Source organism: Callithrix jacchus, chromosome 16 (assembly GCF_049354715.1).
Source record: "Callithrix jacchus isolate 240 chromosome 16, calJac240_pri, whole genome shotgun sequence".
In the NCBI taxonomy this organism is placed as follows: domain Eukaryota; kingdom Metazoa; phylum Chordata; class Mammalia; order Primates; family Cebidae; genus Callithrix; species Callithrix jacchus.
In genome coordinates this window covers 62,095,686-62,111,895 of record NC_133517.1, presented here as the reverse complement: position 1 = coordinate 62,111,895, position 16,210 = coordinate 62,095,686, and positions in this window count along the sequence as shown.

Genomic DNA, 16,210 nt, shown 5'->3' with positions numbered 1-16,210 from the left:
TAAGGTTTCTGCTAAGAGATCTGCTGTGAGTCTGATGGGCTTCCCTTTGTGGGTAACATGACCTTTCTCTCTGGTTGCCCTTAGCATTTTTTTCTCCATTTCAACGCTGGTGAATCTGATGATTATGTGCCTTGGGATTGCTCTTCTCAAAGAATATCTTTGTAGTGTTCTCTGTATTTCCGGAATTTGAATGTTGGCCTGTCTTGCTAGGTTGGGAAAGTTCTGGATAATATCCTGAAGAGTGTTTTCCAACTTGGTTTCATTCTCCCTGTCACTTTCAGGTACATCAATCAAATGTAGATTTGGTCTTTTCACATAATCCCATATTTCTTGGAGTCTTTGTTCATTTCTTTTCACTTTTTTTCTCTAATCCTGCCATCTTACTTTATTTCATTGAGTTCATCTTCAATCTCTGATAGCCTTTCTTTTGCTTGATTGATTTGGTATTGAAACTTGTGTATGCTTCATGAAGTTCTTATGCTTTGTGTTTCAGCTCCATCAAGTTGCTTATGTTCTTATCTATGCCAGTTATTCTAGTTAGCATGCCATCTGAACTTTTTTCAAAGTTCTTAGTTTCCTTGCATTGGGTTAGAACATGCTCCTTTAGCTTGGAGAAGTTTGTTATTACCCACCTTCTGAAGACTTCTTCTGTCAATTTGTCAAACTCATTCTCCATCCAGTTTTGTTCCCTTGATGGTGAGGAGTTGCGATCCCTTGGAGAAGAAGCATTCTGTTTTTTTGAAAGCATTCTGCTTTCAGCCTTCTTGCACTAGTTTCTATCTACCTTTGGTATTTGAAGTTGGTGACTTTTGGATGGGGTCTCTGAGTGGACATTCTTTCTGTTGATGTTGAAACTATTTCTTTGTTTTTCTTCTAACAGTCAGGCTCCTCTGCTGCAGATATGATGGAGTTTACTGGAGTTCCACTCCACACCCCACTTGCCTGGCAATCATCCTCGGGGGCTGCAGAACAGCAAATATTGCTGCCTGTTCCTTCCTCTGCTAGCTTTTTCCCAGAAGGGTACCTGCCAGGTGCCAGCCAGAGCTTTCCTGTATGAGGTGTCTCCCACTCAAGACATACAGGGGTCAGAGAGCCACTTGAGGACGTAGCTTGTCCCTTATCAGATCTCAAGCACTATGCTGGGAGATCCCTTGCTTCCTCAGAGCTGCTGGGCAGGGACATTTAAGTCTGCTGAAGCAGAACCCACAACCGTCCCTTTTCCCAGATGCTCTGTCCCAGAAGGTGGGGGCTTTATCAGTCCCTGACAGGCTGCTGCCTTTTATCCAGATGCCCTGACCAGCAAGAAGGGAGTCTAGTGACAGTCTACCTGCAGAGGCCTTGCCGAGCTGCTGTGGGCTCCACCCAGTTGCTGTATAAACTTCCTGGAGACTCTGTTTACATAGGCGAGGTTAAAACTGCCTACTGGAACCTCAGCAGTGGTGAACACTCATCCCCCACTGAGCTTGAATGTCCCAGCTCAAGCTCAGATTGCTGTGCTGGCTGCAAGAATTTCAAGCCAGTGGATTTTAGCTTGCTGGTCTTCATGGAGGTGGGATTTACCAAGCCAGATCACTTGGTTCCCTGACTTCAGTCCCCTTTTTCAGGAGAATGAGTGGCTCTGTCTCATTGGTGTTTCAGTTGCCACTGGGATATGAGGAAAAAGAGAAGAAGAAGAAAAAAAAAAAAACAGCTGCAGCTAAAACAACCACCTAGTTTTGTGCTGGAAACCTATGGTGCTTGTGTTATAGGCATCAGAGGGAATCTCCTGGTCTGCAAGTTGTGAAGACTGTGGGAAAAGTGCAGTATCTGAGCCAGAGTGCCAGGGTGTCAGGAAGTATCCCTAATGACTTCCCTTGGTTAGGAGAGAGTGTTATCTGGCCCCTTGCACTTCCCAGGTGAGGATGTCCCACCCTGCTTCACCTTGCCTTCCTTTGGCTTCACCCACTGTCTAATCAGTGTCAGTGAGATGAACCTGGTACCTCAGTTGGACATGCAGAGATCACTCACCTTCTGGATCACTCTCACTGGGAACTGTGGACCAGAGCTGCTCCTATTCACCTATCTTCATAAGCACTGTTTCAAGAGTAATAGTCTCTGTCACAATGTCTGCAAAAACCAGTGCTACGAATACTTCAAATAAGAGTAATGAAGGAGAGAATGATTGTGATACTTTACCACATGAAGTTTATAGCTTCAATGCTCTGTATATAGTGATACCCCTATATAGTCTTCTCTCTCTCTCTCTCTCTCTCTCTCTCTCTCTCTCTCTCTCTCTCTCTCACTGTCTTCTTTCTCTAATGTGTGCATTAGAACTGAAAAACATTATGTTGCAGGAGTTTAAATGAGTCTAAGAGAACAGGTAAGCTGAAAGAGTTTAGAGAAAGGAGAGATTATCATTTCCCAAAGAAGGCTGTGAGGTCAGAGCTTGAGGGTGTTCTCTACTCAGGAAGAGTATTTCCATCTGTAATGAGAAGCAGGTCCCTAAAGGATGAGTGTGAGTCAACAGTCCAGAGGTAGAATGTCAACTGCTTGGTTTTTTAGAGGTTAGACTAAAAATATGATAAGAACATTTTCTTCTCCAAATGCTACCTGGAGTCCCTGAGCAATCAGATACTAACAAGTCAGATACTCTCTTTCTTTGTCCAGTCCCTCCATGTGGGACAATCAGTAGTTGAGCCTACCTTTCAAAGAAGATACAGAGCACTTGAAATAAAGCAGTTGTACCTATAATATTTTCAAGTCTTTGAACCTGCTTGAATCCTACAGGTGACATATTAAATTTGTCTAGAGATGAGTCCAACCATATGCACTTATGGACTTGTACTCATCTGGAAATTATAAAAATTGTCTCCAAAAACTATTAAATCTGAAGGTGAAGGAAAAATGTCTCAAATAGAGAATTCCCTTTTCAAAAACCTGGGAGCAGTTCTGACAAAGAAAAATGTTATCCAAGATTGGAGGTGGAATAGGCTGTCTTCTCTGAGTTCCAGAACTTGAGCAATATGAGCCCAGGTCCTTAAAACATGCTGTAAATCAAAGCCAAGAAAATCAGTCTTAGGGTAACGGACATCTGCAAGGTCTCAAATCTGAGCCCCATACCTAACAGGAATAGGAAAAATAGTGTAAAACAAATAAAAGAGGGTCCTTTAGGTAAGACCTGGCCCTCCCACTAATTCTCCAAGTGACATTCAGCAAATTCTCTGCACACACTGGATTTCAATTTCCCCACTTCTAAAATTAAGGGATTGGTACAAGAAAGAGTATGGTAGATGCACAGCATGGATTCCTACATTTGTGCTCTCACTGCAAAGATGGTCATTGTCATTGGGTCAAAGCACTCTCATCCGCTAAGCACAGATGCTGCCTCAGAACCTTTTTCAACATTGTGTTTGAAACCCTACCAGAGATCATCTGGACATTCTTGAATTAATGAATCAATAATGTCAAAAATTCTTTCCATAGTAGACATGCTTTTTAATTCTATGAATTAAAAGAAGATTTCCCACAGCATCAAGGACTTCAGGTTATGAGTGACTTTCAGTATAAATGCTTTGAAATGATGGTTCATATACATTCTGGATAGAAAAAGCAGGCTTTTTAATGTCAAATAATTTTTGGTCATTCTAGCTTCCTCTCACTACATTAGTACCACCTCCACAGGTTTCCTTTAAATGTATAAATATTTTAAATAATGGCTTAAAATTTCTACCCAGAATGTGCATGAACCATCATTTCAAAGTATTTGCACCTGAAAGTCACTCATAGGACTCAAGTCCTTGATGCTGTGAGCAATCTTCCTGATGAAAAATCCATTAGCAAGACAAAGTCATAGGTGCTGGCAGGCATCTTAATGACTAAATCCTGACTGCTTTTACAACCAAACATATTTTTAATTGAACTTCCTTGGAGACCACCTCCTCTGTGGTGTCTTGAGGAATGATCTTGTCAGGTATCCTTGTGTGAAGGACAATTCACAACTCTGAGTGCTAATTATCCTCTGGAGGAAAGAGGAGAGGGACCCTAACCAGAAGTTGATTCTATAATCTAGGTCAACTCTCTGGAGTTGGTGTTTTGTTATTTTAATTTCCTCAAGCTCATTATTAGGGGGAACCTATGAACTCATGATTAAACTGGGCCCCAGTTGAACAGAATGCTTAATTTTCAGTAAGCTTTTCAGAGCTCTCCTATCATAGAGCAGGTAGCAAATGATGGCACAAGTTCATGTGAAGGGACTCAGAACAGCAAAAGATGCTTAGGGAAAAAAAGCACGTATAGCCTTACGACGTTTGTGTATTATGTAATTTTGTTTGTTTGTTTTAGTTGCTAAAAATAGCAACCTTGTTTTTGCCCATGCTTCTTCTATGTGTCAGGAGTTCAGGCTGGGCTCAGCAGGGATGGTTCATTTGTGTTTCACATGGTGTCAACTCAGGCAGCTTCGCTGGGTTAGAGGATCCAAGGTTGAATCACTCACATTCAGTTGAAAGCCTTGCTTTGTCTCTACCACACATCTTTCTCTCCAGATGGTCTTTTATCAGTCAGGAATCTAGACTAAGCCCTTTACATGGCAAGTGGGTTGTAAGAATACACATCATTTTCAAAGCTTGAATTTGTATTCTTTCTGAAATATTAGTCTTTTGGAGAACATCAAAAAGTTATGGGCCCCCACAATCATGGTAAAAAAAAAAAAAAAAAAAAAAAGAGTTCTTGGTTCTTACTCCTGCCATTGGGATCTGATTACTTTCACATCCCAGGCTACTTCTGGTTTGGAGATAGAAAGTAAGTAGGATGCTTAGACTGGGAGAGCTTTAAGACGCCTTCATTAGTTGGCTATCTTTGATATAAGTTAGAGTAGAAATCTCTGTGTATCTCAGTGTGAGATTTCTTCAAACTTCTCCCTAGTACATAGCATTGTGGAGTATAAGCCATTTGTCATCCTTCAAATCCACTGCCCACATGTACTGTCTCTGAGTTTATCTCATTACCCACCTGGCTGCAGACTGCAACAGCTGTTCATTGCCCCTAAAGAATCCACTTGTACCAAAGCATTAGTAAGCAATGTAGATTAATTGACAATTACAAAATGGAAAAAATTTACATAGCACAACCCTCAGCAAAATTAAGAAGAAATATATATCCCCTGTTAGACATTTCTCTTTTCTAATTCCCAGTTCCTTCACAGAATCTCTGGAGTTTTTTTTTTTTTTTTCCTCCAATTTCCTCCCACTACACCCAGGCTCCCTGGAACCTTTCTCACCTCTGACAGATGTTACTAGGTCCTTCAAATCCGTCTTGCCTCTATCATCCAGAGTCAATCATCTCCTTTCTCCTAAATCCTTGACCTTTATATTAAAACATTTTTTTTCTGTTTTAAGAACTCAGCCTATAAAACCTGCAAGGTAGACAGAGAAAAGAATTCTAAGCCAGTTCTACCTAATTGTTCCACTAACTGTATCACCACCATCCTTTACAACCAAGAGAACAGCAAGAAGACATGACTCTAGAAGCTTGTTCCATGGCCTGGGTCTACTCATTTACTCAACAAACATTTGTTGAAAGACCTAATGTGTGTCAGACACTATGCTAGCCAGTATACACAAGGCTGAACAACACATGTCTACATGGATCACACATTCTGCTGCATGGAATCTGGCACACATAAATAGAATGATGTATAGATGGACTTCAGTGGAGGAAAGAAATAGTGTGAAAGGAAATAGGAGAAACTTTCTTAGACAGGGTGGTTAAGACGGACCTTCATGATGATGGGGCAGTTAGGCTAAATATGAAGGATGAAATAAAACATTAAACTCTTTTCTTAATCCTGCCATTTTCTTGCCCTCCATGAATAATCCCAAAGAATGTTCAAAAGTAAAAGAAAATCAGCATGAATAACTTTAAATTGACAAATAATTTGGCATGTTTCAGGGAGAGTAGAATAGAGTGAGCATAGGGAAAATAGCTCAGAGTGAGGCTAGAGAGGCAGGTTGAGTCCTGCTTGGGTGGGACTTAGAGGGCCAGGTATTGCTCCCAGGGTTTGGCTGGGAAGTGGAGCCACTGCAAGTATTAGAAAATAAGGGATTTAGTATAGGCGTTGTTCCTTATCCACATGTAGGAGACACTGGGAAGTGGCTGTTTGGAAGCAGGGAGTTGAAAAATGAGAGAAACAGTCACAGAAACACCAGCAAGGTAGACAGGTTAGAGCAGGCAGGAAAATCTAAATTCACAAGCATGCCAGGCACCTAAAGTAAAACCATGAAGGGACACTACAGATGGGTCTCTGGGAGCTGCTGTCTCTGGGTAGCAGTAGCTTTTTGTAACTACTGTCTATGGAGTTGCAGCCAAGTGCCTGAGTTGTGGTCAGGAGCTAGGAGGGTGAGCTGGGTGCAGTGTATCATGAATAAGTGGTGCCTAATAGCTTTCTCTGTGCCTGTTCATGGTCTTCTATAACCACAGCTACCTTCTGAGAGTCAGAGCTCTGCTTTCCTTCCAACCAGCAAGTCCCCGTCTTGGTTAACTCTAAACCAGAACCACACCGAAAATTCGATTTTGGGAAACAGAGCATGCAACCCCCCGGTTAGGGTTTTGCTTTTATGCTCATAGAAAGGAAAACTCACTCACATTTACTACTCCAGAGTCTATCATAGAAAAGATCAGTTCCTTAACATCTAATTTAGTTTCCTTTTACTCCTCCGGCCACCACATTTTTTCTAATCTTGATTATTAATAACAGAGTTATTAAGCACCAAATTATTCAAGTCTCCCTTTTTCTGACAGACAACTGAGAGTATCACATATTATTTTCTTGGGCATTTAAGTTCCTCTCTGAGTTTACAGATGACAGTGCATGACCCACCCCTTCACAGGCTTAAAGGTCTTGGGGTTGGTGGGAGGACAGGTTTTTGTAGACTTGACTCAGGAAGCCCAGGTGGGTACTACCCACTGGATGGTAATCAGGGGAAGGTTACCAATCTGTGCTGGTAACTCACCCACCTATAAAAGGGTATGGCAAACCCTACCTCATAGAATTGTTAAGGAGATTAAATGATGCATTATAAGTGGACAGCTTGTGTGAGATGTGTTTTATTCATGAAAAGGGCTCAGTTAAGGTTAATTCACCTTTTATTTTCTTCTGCCATGCTTCCTGGACTAACACACAACTTTGGGGTTGCCCACTGACATTATTTTTTCCTATTTCTCTTCATTGGACACCAGCAATATTGCAGCCATTATGAAGCTTCTACCAAGGCTAAACTAATTCTGTCATTTATCATCTTCCTAACACTTCAATACTATAATCAGCTTTGTTAACTGTAAACAGGCATGGTAATAATGGTCTCTAACTCAGATTCTTTATTAGGAGTGAATGAGATAATGTGTGGAAAGGGGTTAGAAAACAGCTTTTCACATAGGAAAGACTCAGTGAATGTGAGCTATTCTTATTACCATGGTCTTCATTACTATGTGCATTCATCTTCCAAAGAAGTTGGTCAAGTCCTCTGTGGTGCATGTGGGAGGAGCCATCAAAGTACTGGACCCTAAAGTTTCCCCATCCTCATAAAATTAGTGAGATTCTGGCCAGGCATGATGGCTCATGCCTGTAATCCCAGCACTTTGGGAGGCTGAGGCGGGCAGATCACCTGAAGTCAAGAGTTCGATTCCAGCCTGGTGACATAACAAAACCCAATCTCTATTAAAAATACAAAATTAGCCAGGCATGGTGGCACACTCCTGTAATCACAATTACTTGGGAGGCTGAGGCAGGAGAGTCACTTGAACTCAGGAGACAGAGGTTGCAGTGAACCCACATTGCACCATTGCATTCTAGCCTGGGCAAAAAGAGAACTCTTATCGTAAAGAAAAAAAAAGGCTCTAAGCTCATAGGCATCTTCAAGAGATCAAGGAGTGAACTTTGTTCTACTTTCCTCTGACTTGAAACTCGGGATCCTTGTCAGGACAAATGGGCAGTTTTAAGCTCCCTGAATGACTTTTTCCAGGAAGTCACTTTCTTTATCTAAAAAGTCCAGAACTGTCTTTTTAGATAACTCATTTTGCCTCTTTCTAGGATCTTCAACATATTTATAATTATTTTTCAAAATGCTTATATTTTAATAAAAAATAATGTCAAACATTTATTGAGCACTTATATATACTTGACACTATGTTGAATGCATAAGATCCACTATTTATCTTCACATTGACCAATGAAGTAGAAGCAATTATATCATTTTATAAAGGATAAGACTGATATATATCTATACATATATACATGTTATATATACATATATAAGCACACATATATTTATACATATATACACGTATATACACATGCACATACACACACACACGAATATAAACATATATTATATACAACATTGTTCTAGTGGTGGCTACTTGAGAGTCTGAAATAATCCAGAATCCTTCCTGCCACTACATATAACATATAAATAGAAATGATGGATAAAATGTTATTATTTGATTTTATTTTTATTTTTATTTAGAGATGGAGTTTCCCTCTTGTTACCCAGGCTGGAGTGCAATGGCGCGATCTTGGCTCACCGCAACCTCCACCTCCTGGGTTCGGGCAATTCTCATGCCTCAGCCTCCTGAGTAGCTGAGATTACAGGCACGCGCCACCATGCCCAGCTAATTTTTTGTATTTTTAGTAGAGACGGGGTTTCACCATGTTGACCAGGATGGTCTTGATCTCCTGACCTCGTGATCCACCCGCCTCGGCCTCCCAAAGTGCTGGGATTACAGGCTTGAGTCACTGCGCCTGGCCCAAATGTTATTATTTTAAACACAAAAACACACATACACATAGCTTAGTTTTCACATAAAGAAAATCAGCAAGTACCAGAAAAAAAAGGGAATCGAAAGCTCAAGTTTTAAATATAAAATCTTAGAGTGTGGCCTCTGAAGGGTAGGGAATAGTACTGGACTTAGAAAAATGCTCAAATGTTTATGGGCCTAGATTTCAATCTCATGTAGACATAGAAGATACTGTCTGAAGTCTGTGATAGGAGGAAAGTTGGAACCCAGATTGCATAAAGCTAGAACCATATTAAAAAAAAATAACTGAATTTTTGGTGAACATAGAATTAGAAGCTGGGTGTGGTGGCTCATGCCTATAATCCCAGCACTTTGGGAGACTGAGGTGGGAGGATCACTTGAGCCTAGGAGTTCAAGACCAGCTTAGGCAACATTGTGAGATCCCTTTCCTGCAAAAAATAAAAAAATTAACCAGGCATGGTGGCACACACCTGTAGTCCCAGCTACGTGGAAAGCTGAGTCAGATGGATCACTTGAGCCTAGGAGTTGGAGACTGCAGTGAGCTATGATCAAATCATTGCACTCCAGCCTGGGGAAAAGGATGTGACCTTGTCTGAAAAATAATAATTAGTTAAAAGAAAAAAGGAAAAGAAAAAAAACAATTTTTAAGAAAGCAGACTTAGAACTCTGACCACCAACCTTGGAATTTACAGGAAAAAAAAAAGCCTCTCTCCATCCAGGATTCTATGGAAAACAAAAACGCTAACTTTTCATTGCAATTGGGTTTGGAAACTGAAGTATACAGTGGGAATCGTTCAGAAATCTCAACCTAATAGATTAACATAAAAAACAGTTTCTGATTTATGGTACCTTTGGAGCCAAAACAAGGTACTCAAACCACAAATTCACTCCCAAAAATGCATGAATGTCCCACAAGGTAGAAAAATTAGCTCTTACTAAATATGTATTAACAATAAAAATGTAAAAAACATATGAGGAAGTGACTCACCACAGGGAGTTTTAATGATCACAGTCATTAGGTAAACCACTGCTCCCAAGAAGTGGAGACAATAGAATGGTCCAAAAGGGATGATAAAATCACTTTCAAAAATTATTGAACGAGTAAACTGTAGGTGGCAATTTGATATTTTTAAAAGGTCAGATTTCTTTGAAAGATTGAGAAGTTAAATGACTAGATATTGGAGAAGATCCAAGATGGCCGATTAGATACAATTCCAGCACACAACACCCAGTGAGACAGATGCAGAAATCCAGAGATCTCTTGGCTCCAACCAAAGTACCAGGTGCATTTCAATGGGTCTGGTCCAATGGTGAGCAAAGCCCACTCAGGGCAGACTGAGGCGGGGAGGGGTGCTGCTTCACCCAGAAAGTGCATCTAACTAGCTAGTTGGAGGTTCTCCCTCTGACACTCGAGACCAGATACAGCGCTTCCCACAAAGCCTCAGCAATACACAGAACAGGGGATCTTTGCCAGTCAAGTGCTGGCAATTACAAGCGCAGAGTTGAATAAGAAGCTGTGGACTAAGCTATTGCCCCTGCCCCCTGCCTGGAGAGAGAGGGAGCTGTAAGCGGGAGCAGCTGGGTGGGGCCCCTATCCCATGACCAGAAGCCAAAAGGAGGAGACAGGCAGGTGAGGCTGGGCAGGTCCCTCCCCTCCCCTACAAACCCCAGAGGGCTGAAGCTCTGACTCTAGTGGGTTGTGCAGCCAGTGCCACAGTCTGAGATGAACCCTGAATGATCCAGCCCAGTGGAGGAAGGGCACAACCCACCACTAGAGGGGTGGGACTGAGCTACATGTTTTAACAAAAAACACAGGAAGCCAACGCAGCAATGGGGCGGCATTCTTGACAACCCAGCAGCGCCTACAGGTCAGCAGAAGAGGTGGGCCCAATCTCCCAGCATAAACAAAAAAGGCACAGGAAGCTTCCCTAGTAATTTGAAGGAGTCCCTAGAAACCCAGTATCACCTCCCACAGGTAGACAAACGACCTCATCAAGCAACTTCCTGACACCACAGCCAGGTAAATCCACAAAGATGGGAAAAAAACAGCACAAAACAGATGAAACCATCAAAGACCAGAGCACATCTTCTCCTTCAAGTGATCACAACTCCTCAGCAACACAGGATCACAACATGACTGAGGAGTGCAATGAGTTGACAGAAACAGGCTTCAGAAGATGGATAATAACAAACTTTTCTGAGCTAAAGGAATACGTTCTAACTCAATGCAAAGAAACCAAAAGTGTTTGAAAGAAAGATTAGACGAAATGCTAACTAGAATAACCAGCTTAGAGAAAAACATAAATGACCTAATTGAGTTGAAAAACACAGCACAAAGTCTACATGAAGCAAACACAAGTTTTAATAGCCGAATCGATCAAGCAGAAGAAAAGATATCAGAGACTGAAGATCAACTCAAAGAAATAAAAAGAGAAGGCCAGACAAGAGAAAAAAGAGTGAAAAGAAATGAACAAAGCCTCCGAGAAATAAGGGATTATGTGAAAAAACCTAATCTACGCTTGATCAGTATACCTGAATATGATGGGGAGAATGAATCCAACCTGGAAAACATGCTCCAGCATATTATCCAGGAGAACTTCCCAAGCCTAGCAAGGCAGTCCAAATTTCAAATTCAAGAAATACAGAGTACTCCACAAAGATATTCCTCAAGAAGAGCAACCCCAAGGCACATAATCATCAGATTTGCCAGGGTTGAAAGGAAGGAAAAAATGCTAAGAGCAGCCAGAGAGAAAGGTCAGGTCACCCACAGACGGAAGCCAATCAGACTCACAGCAGATCTCTCAGAAGAAATCCTACAAGCCAGAAGAGAGTGGGGGCCAATATTCAACATCCTTAAAGAAAAGAACTTTCAATCCAAAATCTCATATCCAGCCAAACCAAACTTCATAAGTGAAAATGAAATAAAATCTTTTACAAACAAGCAATTAATGAGAGATTTGTCACCACCAGACCTGCCCTACAAGAGCTACTGAAAGAAACACTAAGCATGGAAAGGAACAAGTACCAGTCACTGCAAGAGCAAACCAATTGGCAAAGACCAAAAATGCAATAAGAAAATGAGTCAACTAATAGGAAAGAAAACCAGCCAGTAACAAAATGGCAGGATCAAATCCACACATAACAATATTAACATTGAATGTAAATGGCCTCAATGACCCAATTAAAAGACACAGACTAGCAAACTGGATAAAAAGTCAGAACCCATCAGTGTGCTGTATTCAGGAAACCCATCTCACATACAAAGACACACATAGATTCATAATAAAGGGGTGGAAGAAGATTTACCAAGCAAATGGAGAACAAAAAAAAGTGGGGGTTGCAATCCTAGTCTCTGATAAAATGGACTTCAAACCAACAAAGATCAAAAGAGACAAAGAAGGACATTACATAATGGTAAAAGGATCAATCCAACAGGAAGAGCTAACTACTCTAAGTATATATGCCCCCAACACAGGGTCACTCAGATACATAAAGCAAGTTCTTAATGACCTAAAACAAGATTTAGACTCCCACACAATAATAGTGAGAGACTTCAACACTCCACTGTCAATATTAGACAGATCAACGGGACAGAAAATTAACAAGAATTTCCAGGACTTGAATGCAGAGATGGACCGAGCAGACCTAATTGACATATAAAGAATGCTCCACCCCAAATCCACGGAATATACAATTTTCTCAGCACCACATTGTATATACTCTAAAATTGACCACATCATTGGAAGCAAATCACTCCTCAGTAAATGCAAAAGAACAGGAATCATAACAAATAGTTTATCAGACCACAGTGCAGTGAGACTAGAACTTAGAATCAAGAAACACATTCAAACCTGAACAACCACTTGGAAACTGAACAACTTACTTCTGAGTGTTGACTGAATAAGCAATGAAATGAAGGCAGAAATAAAGGTGTTTTTCAAAACTAACTAGAATGAAGATACAACTTACCAGAATCTCTGGGACATCTTCAAAGCAGCATCTAAAGGGAAATTTATAGCAATAAATCCCCACCACAGAAGAGAAGAAAGATCTAAAATTGACCCCCTATCATAAAAATTGAAAGTGCTAGAGAAGCAAGATCAAAAAACTCAAAAGCTAGTAGAAGACAAGAAATAACTAAGATCAGAGCAGAACTGAAGGAGATAGAGACACAAAAAAACCTTCAAAAAAATCAATAAATTCAGGAGCTGGTTTTTTTGAAAAGATCAACAAAATAGACAGACTGCTAGCCAGATTAATAAAAAAGAAAAGGGAGAAGAATCAAATAGATGCAAGAAAAAGATGATAAAAGCGATATATCACCACTGATCCTACAGAAATACAGACTACCATCACAGATTACTGCAAACAGCTCTACTCACATAAACCAGTAAACCAGGAAGAAATGGATAAATTCCTAGACACTTGTATTCTACCAAGACTAAACCAGGAGGAAGTTGAAACCCTGAATAAACCAATAACAAGGGCTAAAGTAGAGGTAGCCATCAATAGCCTACCAACCAAGAAAAGTCCAGGTCCAGACGGATTCACAGCCAAATCCTACCAGGCATACACAGAGGAGCTGGTTCCATTGCTTCTGAAACTGTGTCAAACAATACAAAAGGAGAGAATCCTCCCTAACTCATTTTATGAGATCAACATCATCCTGACACCAAAACCTGGCAACTCAACTCAAAAAGAAAACTTCAGGCCAGTATCCATGATGAACATCAATGCAAAAATCTTCAATAAAGTACTGGCAAACAGATTGCAACAGCACATCAAGAAGCTTATCTCTCATGATCAAGTAGGCTTCATCCCAGGTATGCAAGGCTGGTTCAACATATGCAAATCCATAAAAGTAATCCATCACATAAACGGAACCAAAGACAAAAACCACATGATTATCTCAATAGATGCAGAGAAGGCCTTTGATAAACTTCAACAGCCCTTCATGCTAAAAACTCTCAATAAACTATTGACGGAACATATCATAAAACAATAAAAGCTATATATGACAAACCTACAGCCAATATCATATTGAACAGGCAAAAGCTGGAAGCATTCCCTTTGAAATTAGGCACTAGACAAGGATGCCCTCTCTCATCACTCCTATTCAACATAGTACTGGAAGTTCTAGCCAGAGCAATCAGGCAACAGACAGAAATAACGGGTATTCAATTAGGAAAGGAGGAAGTCAAACTGTCTCTATTTGCAGATGACATGATTGTAAATCTAGAAGACCCCATTGTCTCAGTTCATAATGTTCTCAAACTGATAAGCAACTTCAGCAAAGTTTCAGGATACAAAATCAACGTACAGAAGTCACAAGCATTCCTATATACCAATAACAGACAAACAGGGAGCCAAATCAAGAGCAAACTCCCATTCACAATTGCTAAAAAGAGAATAAAATATCTACGAATACAACTAACAAAGGATGTAAAGGACCTCTTCAAGGAGAACTACAAATCACTGTTCAAGGTAATAAGAGAGGACACAAACAGATGGAGAAACATTCCATACTCATGGTTAAGAAGAATCAATATTGTGAAAATGGCCATACTGCCCAAAGTAATCCATAAATTCAATGCTATTTCTATCAAGCTACCAGTGTCCTTCTTCACAGAACTGGAGAAAACCACTTTAAACTTCATATGGAATCACAAGAGACCCCGCAGAGCCAAGACAATCCTAAGCAAAACAAAGCCGGAGGCATCACACTGTCAGACTTCAAACTATACTACAAGGCTACAGTAATAAAAACATCATGGTACTGGTACCAAAACAGAGATATAGACCAATGGAATAGAACAGAGACCCCAGAAGAAACACCACACATCTACAACCATCTGATCTTTGACAAACCTGGCAAAATCAAGCATTGGGGAAAGGACTCCATGTTTAATAAATGATGTTGGGAATACTGGCTAGCAATGTGCAGAAAGCAGAAACTGGACCCCTACCTGTCACCTTACACTAAAATTAACTCCAGATGGATCAAAGATTTAAACATAAAACCTAACACCATAAATACATTAGAAGAAAATGTAGGCAAAACCATCCAGGACATAGGCATAGGCAAGGACTTCATGACTAAAACACCAAAAGCAATGACGATAAAAGCCAAGGTCAGCATGTGGGATCTAATTAAACTCCAGATCTTCTCTACAGCAAATGAAACCATCATTAGAGTGAACTGGCAACCAACAGAATGGGAAAACATTTTTTGCAATCTACCCATCTGACAAAGGGATGATATCCAGAATCTACAAAGAACTAAAACAGATATACAAGAAAAAAACAACCCCATCCAAAAATGGGCAAAGAAGGATATGAGCAGACACTTTTCAAAAGAAGACATCTATGAGGCCAACAAAGATATGAAAAAATGCTCATCATCACTGGTCATTAGAGAGATGCAAATCAAAACCACCCTGAGATATCATCTCATGCCAGTTAGAATAGCAATCATTAAAAAATCTGGAGACAACAGAAGCTGGAGAGGATGTGGAGAAATAGGAACACTCTTACACAGTAGGTGGGGGTGTAAATTAGTTCAACCATTGTGGAAGACAGTGTGGTGATTTCTCAAGGATCTAGAAATAGAAATTCCATTTGACCCAGCAATCCCATTACTGAGTATATATGCATAGAACTATAAATCATTCTACTATAAAGACACATGCACACGTATGTTCATTGCAGCCCTGTGTACCATAGCAAAGACCTGGAACCAACCCAAATGCCCATCAGTGATAGACTGGATAAAGAAAATGTGGTACATATACACCATAGAATACCACGCAGCCATAAAAATTGATGAGTTAGTGTGCTTTGTAGGGACTTGGATGATCTGGAAACCATCATTCTCAGCAAACTGACACAAGAACAGAAAGCCAAACACCGTATGTTCTCACTCATAGGTGGGTGTTCAACAATAAGAACATGTGGACTCAGGGAAAGAAGCATCAAACTGGGGGCAGTTGCGGGGGTAGGGGAGAGACAGCGGGGGGTGGGTAGGGAGGGGAAGGTGGAGAGGGATAACATGGGGAGAAATGCCAGATATAGTACGCACCTAAAGTAAAATAAATAAATTTTAAAAAATAGCTTAAGTATGATTTTAAAGAAACAAATGGCAGAAGAATTTCTTCCTATTTGTTATGTGAGGCATCCTTAGCCTCCCCTCCTAGTTTTATCTCATTTTTTTGTTTGTTTTTTGCTTTTGAGGCAGAGTCTCATTCTGTTGTTGAGATGGAGTCTCAAGTCTGGAGTGCAGCGGCACAATCTCAGCTCACTGCAATCTCTGCCTCCTGGGTTCAAGTGATTCTTTTGCCTCAGCCTCCAGAGTAGCTGGGATTACAGGCATGGGCCACTGCACCTGGCTAATTTTCATATTTTTTAGTGGAGACAGCGTTTT